Source organism: Carettochelys insculpta, chromosome 4 (genome assembly GCF_033958435.1).
Source record: "Carettochelys insculpta isolate YL-2023 chromosome 4, ASM3395843v1, whole genome shotgun sequence".
Lineage (NCBI taxonomy): Eukaryota > Metazoa > Chordata > Testudines > Carettochelyidae > Carettochelys > Carettochelys insculpta.
Genome location: NC_134140.1, coordinates 113,178,238 through 113,185,926, shown reverse-complemented (window position 1 = coordinate 113,185,926; position 7,689 = coordinate 113,178,238).

Below are 7,689 nucleotides of genomic sequence, written 5' to 3'. Positions count from 1 at the left end.
TCTCCAGCGAGGGAGATTCCACAACCTCCCTTGGCAACTTATTCCAGTACTTGACCACCCTGACAGTTAGGAACTTTTTCCTAATGTCCAACCTAAACTTCCCTTGCTGCAGCTTAAGTCCATTGCCTCTTGTTCTATCTTCAGAGGCCAAGAAGAACAAGTTTTCTCCCTCCTCCTTATGACACCCTTTAAGATATCTGAAAACCGCTATCATGTCCCCCCTCAATCTTCTTTTTTCCAAGCTAAACAAGCCCAATTCTTTCAGCCTTTCTTCATAAGTCATGTTCTCCAGACCTTTTATCATTCTAGTTGCTCTTCTCTGGACCTTCTCTAATTTCTCCACATCTTTCTTGAATTGGGGTGCCCAGAACTGGACACAATATTCCAGCTGAGGCCTAACCAGCGCAGAGTAGAGTGGTAGAATGATTTCTCGTCTCTTGTTCACAACACACCTGCTAATGCATCCCAGAATCATGTTTGCCTTTTTTGCAACAGCATCACACTGTTGACTCATATTTAACTTGTGATCTACTAGAACCCCTAAATCCCTTTCTGCTGTACTCCTTCCTAGACAGTCTTTTCCCATTCTGTATGTGTGAAACAGATTATTCCTTCCTAAGTGCAGCACTTTACATTTATCTTTATTAAGCTTCATCCTGTTTACTTCAGACCATTTCTCCAATTTATCTAGATCATTCTGAATTTTGACCCTATCCTCCAAGGTAGTTGCAACCCCTCCCAGCTTGGTATCATCTGCAAACTTAATAAGCGTACTTTCTATGCCAATATCCAAATCATTAATGAAGATATTGAACAGAACTGGTCCCAAAACAGACCCCTGCGGAAACCCACTTGTTATCCTTTTCCAGCAGGATTGAGCACCATTAACAACTACTCTCTGGGTACGATTAGCCAGCCAGTTATGCACCCACCTTATTGCAGCCCCGTTTCAGTTGGACTTGCCTAGTTTGTCGATAAGAATATTATGCGAGACCATATCAAATGGTTTACTAAAGTCTAGGTATACCACATCCACTGCTTCTCCCTTATCTACGAATCTCGTTATCGTGTCAAAAAAAGCTATCAGGTTGGTTTGACATGATTTGTTTTTTACAAAACCATGCTGGCTGTTCCCTATCACTTTACTACCTTCCAAGTGCTTGCAGATGACGTCCTTAACTACCTGCTCCATTACCTTTCCTGGCACAGAAGTTAAGCTGACTGGCCTGTAATTTCCTGGGTTGTTCTTATTCCCCTTTTTGTAGATGGGCACTATATTTGCCCTCTTCCAGTCTTCTGGAATCTCTCCTGTCTCCCATGACTTTCCAAAAATGAGAGCTAACGGCTCAGCTACCTCTTCTGTCAGCTCCTCGAGGAGTCTAGGATGCATTTCATCAGGCCCTGGTGACTTGCAGACATCTAATTTTTCCAAATGGTTTTTAACTTGTTCTTTTTTTATTTCAAAAACTAACCCTACCCCTTTTCCACCAGCATTCACTATGTCAGGCATTCCTTCAGACTTCTCTGTGAAGACCGAAACAAAGAAGTCATTAAGCATCTCTGCCATTTCCAAGTTCCCCGTTACTGTTTCTCCCTCCTCACTGAGCAATGGCCCTACCCTGTCCTTGGTCTTCCTCTTGTTTCTAATATATTTGTAAAAGGCCTTCTTGTTACCCTTTATGCCTGTAGCTAGTTGGAGCTCATTTTGTGCCTTAGCCTTTCTAATCATCAAGTGATCCATTCCATTGTCCATTCCCAGCTTCAGTCAAACAGAGACTAGGAACACTATCACTGCCAATAATGGCTAAAAGCCATTGATGGAGCTATCCTCCATGAACTATTTAGTTCTTTTGTGAACCCTGTTATAGCCCTGTTTTTCACAACATCCTGTGACAGGCTACGTCTATATAACAGCAGTATTTAAAAATAAGCCATTCCAGAATAGCTATTCCAAAATAGCTTATTTTAAAATAACACAGTTGCACACAAGAATGCATTTTGAAATAGAACCTTGCTATTTTGAAACAGCATGTCTGGACACATAGTGCCTATTTCAAAATGTGCCACTGGACATCACTATGGCTTATTTCAAAATAACGCTCTTCTGTCTTATTTCAAAATGGCTATTTTGAAACAGGCATTATTCCTCCTACAGTGAGGTATACGAAATTCAAAATCACACACCTGCTATTTTGAATATATTTTGAAATAGTGTGTGTGTATTGTAGATGCTGGCAAAGTTATATCTAAATAACAGCTGTTATCTCAAAATAACTTTGCTGTGTGCCCGTAGCCGCAAAGGCTATGTCTACACTACAGAGATCTTTTGAAAGAAGCCCTTCTGGAAGATCTGTTCCGAAAGAGCATCTTTCAAAAATGTGCATACACACACAAAGAAGTGTATCAAAAGAGCAATTTGGTCTTTCAATAAAGCGTCCACGCAGTCCCCGCTCTTTTGAAAGAACAAGCCAGGGATCCAAAAATCAGGCCCCAAGAGGACTGGTCTTTCAAAAAAAGGGCTTGCGGAGCATCTACACACATTTTTCTTCAAAGAAGCTTTCAAAAGGAGGCGCTCTGCCTGAAACGGGAGAGGAAGAGTGAGTTAAAAAGGAGCATTGAATTCTTTTGATTTACTTTTGAAAGAATACTTTTTGTGTGTAGATGCTCCAGGGGATCTTTCAAAAGAACTTGCTAGTGTAGATACAGCCAAAGTGTTGCACATCTTGACTGTGCATTATGTGAAGAAATCATTCCGTGTTTGTTTTACACCTCCTACCCATTCATTTCATTTGGAAACCTCCTAGTTCTTGTGTTATGAAAGGGAGTAAATATTTTTATTCACTCTCTCCACACCATTCATAACTTCATAGACCTCAGTCTCAGTCTGACTGATCTCTCCTCTACCTTTTGTTATTGGCCTGAAAGCTATTAAAGTGACCTGGCCAGAATTAATTATTTTACCTCAGATATGTTGCCTGTCACTCCTGTGGCATTTTTAATTGACACTATTAGGATGCTTGATTGGCCATATGCTGGTTTCTGGTCCTTCTGTTGGTTTTATCTGGAGAAACAGTGTCTTAGTGACCAATAAAAATACTCATTGCTCTGGTCCAAACTCTTATATGGCCAACTAGAACTCATGGGAATCCACTGATTGTTTAAAAGTTGTCTCTCTATATCCAAGTTCCACCTCAAGACATTGTTGTACCAACGATTATTGGTGATAATCCATTATATGTCTTGCCACACCCATGCATGCAAACTGTGTTTTGTTTGCTTGAGCAAAGGAAGGTTTGATCCTCAGCCAATATAGCTATGAGAGTAAGGTATGAATGAAATTGTATGGACTGTCATGTTTGTCCATGTGAGAATCTGATCCCTGAAATGTCCTAAGGATTTTCCAAAAGGGGTAGCATTCTGTCCACGCCCATTGGCAATGGGAGTAGAAGGTACTCAACAGACGGCAGGACAAACCCTGGTGTTTTTAAATGCCTTTTAGCCATGAGCACATCTTTATTGGTGTATGATACAGCACCAAACAACAAATGCATTGGCAGAGCTGACTGCCACTGCAAGCTTGGGTACAAGGTGGGAGGGAGGCATAGTTCTCCACTTCTAGAAGGGGCGGGCTCAAGGAAAGAAGAAGTGAGGCATGGGCAGACCCATGTTCAGAATGGCAGCACAGCACTGCCACAGCGTTTCAAAGGGGTCCAGAGCTCAGCAGGTTACCTCAGAAGCAGTGGCAGCCAGAGCTTCTGACCCACTTGAAAGGCTGGGCCACAGGGAAACTTCCCCCATTGTCTGCCCCCACTTCCCTCCCCCCCCCGTCAACAGGCCTGCAGATGTGTGGATGGGTGTGGGTATCAACTGTTCTAGCACACAAGCAGCTGCATGTATAAAGAATCTGCTGTCGCATGCCGGAGCGTAGTAGTTACTACTTCTCAATTATGTTCTGGGGGATGCGGTATAGTGAATGGAAGCCAAATCTGATGTGTTTAGGGCAATCAGCATGGCTGCGCTCTGTATCACTGTAAGTTGTGTGCCTCTGTGGCCACTCAGGAGAGATTCAAATGCCACTCATCTAATTAGCTAACCCAGCACACTGGGTTTTTGTTTCTAGAGGTGGTGCACATTTGCACATGCCTCAACACACATAAAATTTATTCTACACATGGATGGAAAAGATTAGTGGGAACATTGCTCTGCATGGGTTGTAATTTCCTCAGAATTTAATCTTTCAAGTCCCGACAGATTGCTTTTGTATAGTATTCAGCTGTGGAGTTGCTCTGTTGCCCTTATAATGTGTATTATATATTCCTGCTGAAAGAACTAACCTATACAACTGTATGTCTCTGTTACTGATCGAATGCTAAGAGTTGTAGTCAATATAAAGAGCTTTCAAGAAAGTGGAGACAGCTTACATTTATCTTAGCAAAGTTCAACATTATTCTGCTGTCAAATATCTAGCAGCCTGTCCTCTAAGAATTCAGATGTATTCTTCCCTGTTTTGTATCCCACGGAAATTTAAAATAAAAGTACTTGTGCAGACTTCTAACTATTTTTATTGAACTCCCAGGCAATTTTTTCCATAAAAATAAAGTATTTTTAAGAAGGATGTTAAAGTTTCTCTTCCTTCTGATCCAGATAAATGGCGTACATCAGTTTAATGAGAGAGGTTTGAGGAACAAAAATGTCTGTGCTATATCATGCCCCCTGAGGGGTAACTCTCTACATGTTGACAGCAGTGCCAGCCAACCATAGCAGGAAATGAATGTAGCTTCTCAGTGAATGAATGTAGCCTTTTCATTGTCAGACCAGAATGTCAAACATAGGGTTTGAAAGTAAATCCATTTACAATTCAGACATTTGTGCTTTTGTATTCTCAATCACAAAATTGCATTTTTTACTCTCAGATTTCAGCTTGGTTCATGGGTCAGGAGGAGGAAATCCTCTTTCACACATGCAATCCATTTTAACTCCTTGCAAGGCTAATGTAAATCTTTCAAATGGATCCAGGAGTTGTGTCTGCATAAAGATGGTTCACATCAGTATGGGAAGAGTCATACCTCTGGACATTGCTTCACCAATAAGAATAATGGTATGTCACAAAAGATACAAATTTGGATTTGCACCCTCATTTGCTAAAGTTATTCATTTGCCTTTTGAACATATTTAAACTGTGAATTTGTGTGTATATTTCCCAATTCAAAGCTAATTATAAAAGAAACACATGAGTTTTCAGGAAGACCTTCATAAAAGCGATTGATCTGCTAAGCGTCTGTGTATTAGTTAGCCTACCTTTTGCCTCTGAACATTGTATAACCTGGCAGGCTATTTCACTAGCGCAGGAAAAGTACAGCACACACTATTCCTTAAAGGCCCTCATTATTAGGCACTTTAAAAAGCCCATAATACCAAAAGAAAAACAATTTACTGACAAATGTTGGCTACAATCCCCAGAAGATTCTCCCTTGCCTCCGTCTGCTGGGAAAAGAAACAAACAGCCTGTAGGCCTAGTTTTCTCTTTCATACATATCCCCCTCAGCCATGTGATCCTTAGCTGTCCCTTGAGATGAGGATGTTGTCTGCCAGAAGAAGAATCATCGATGAGACTTACAATGGCTGAGGGGTCAAATATGTGCTCTACAGCTTTTTCCACACATGACGGAGGTGGTTGCTTGTTGTCTTCAGCATGATGTACACTTTCCTTCCCCCTATGCTGTTTCTTAGCCTCTTGAGCAAGGCAAAGATTCTCTTCAAAACAGGCTGATGCCTGATGTCTAATGCAACACAATTGCAGCCTATTGCCAGTCAGCTCCTCCTAATTCTTTGGGTCAAAGCAGCCCTTCTTAAGTTATATTTTCTGAGCATTCTTGCATTGTTTCCTCTGTCCCCCATGACTCCTTTTACCATAACTAAATTGAGAAAAAAGGAGTTGCTTCAGAAGACAAGTATCTGCCATCCGCACACCATGGCCGACCCAGCAAAGTTGATGTTGCATAGTCTGCACCTCAGCAGTGGTGATGTTATGCTAGCATTCTCTCTGCAGCTAAGTGTAACGATCCTCCCATCTGCGATGGAGAGAATTCTTAAGGCAGTGCTGTTGGGACCACTCCAGACTTCTAACATGGCTTCAGTTCATCACCCATGTATCGCAACCATATAGAAAGAGGGGGTGACTACTGCACTGTAGACCGAGATCTTTGTTTCCATCTGTAACTCTCTATCAATAAGGACATGACAAACCAACATTCCAAAGGCACAACATTTAATCTCTACATCAAGATTGTCTGTATGGGAGAGGTGGTTTCCAAGATAAGGAAAATGCTCAACATTTTCCAGGAGCTCACCACCTCTGATAATTTCTGGAAGGGGGCAACTACAATTTGTGGGAGAAGGGAGGCCATCTGACAGGCAGGGCTCTTTAAATCTTGCAGGGAGGCTGCATCACCTTGTTTCTATAGGACTGAACTCAGCTCCTTATCTTCAAAGGAAATGAGATTAAAACCAAATAGCATGTGTGCAGACATCTTACATGGATAGTCCACACTGGTTTTCATAGAAATACAGGGGGAAGAAAGCCTCTGAAGTCAGTACAGTTCCTTTTCTTCCCCAGTATCTGTTAAACACATCAGTAATACAATCCATAGGTCTCTACTGTGTTTGCATGGGTTAATAATGTAGAAGTACCAAAAAAAAAACACCTATTGACTATTTGTGTAATTTAGGAAGTATAAATTAAGACTGATATTCATCCTTTTCATTTATGATCTGTCACTACAATTAAATGTAGGGGAGATGTGTAACTCACATGTTTTATATAACATCTCAAAGGCTTCCTGGGAGGCAGTGATTATCATGCTGGACTGCACAAGTCTAGTGTGAAATGCTGCATCTGCCTTATTCTGTAAATAAAACACCCTTTGCATTGTAAACAATACAGTGAAATCGAGGTAGCATTTCAATGTTACTAAATATCTAATTTTATTGTGACTAGTAGTCCTAGGCAGTACACTAATACAATTAACTATCCATACCACTAGAAGCAGATATGAAAGTTGTCTAGTTATTAATTTTACAAAATGTAAATGTAGTTACATTTATATGCAAATGAGACCTAGTGCACATGCTCTGGTCCCACAGAGTTAATAATATTTAACATATTGGGTTTTCCTAGCCTAAGATGAAGAATACTGCAGGATGGATAAAATGACTATTTTTAAAAGGAACTTGGAGTAGTTGTTCAGACTAGCTCCATTCAGTCAGGATTCTGAAGAGCAAAGCCCTCCCAACAGCTTGAAAGCAGATAGGATAAAGGAGTCTGAGAAATGACTTCATGGAGCAACTGCATGATAAAACTGATAAAGTGTCAGAAAAGTTCACAACACCTAAGGGGAGGCCACAAAATGTACAGACGATTGAGTGTTCTGGTTGCTGCTTAATCCATAACGAGCAAAAATTCTGGTAAACTGAGACAGATTTACTAAACACACTGGGTAATAAGTATTTTTGGGCCTGGAGAGGAGAACTGATCCTTGAAGAGCTAGAGAGCTACTTCATTTGGAAACAGTGAAAGCCATGTACCACAATTAATCATATACCAACAAAGTTTTAGCAAATTGAACTCACCTTCATGGGGAGACATTAGAATGTGATTATTTTGTCTCTCGCTGGGTCCCCTCCTGATGC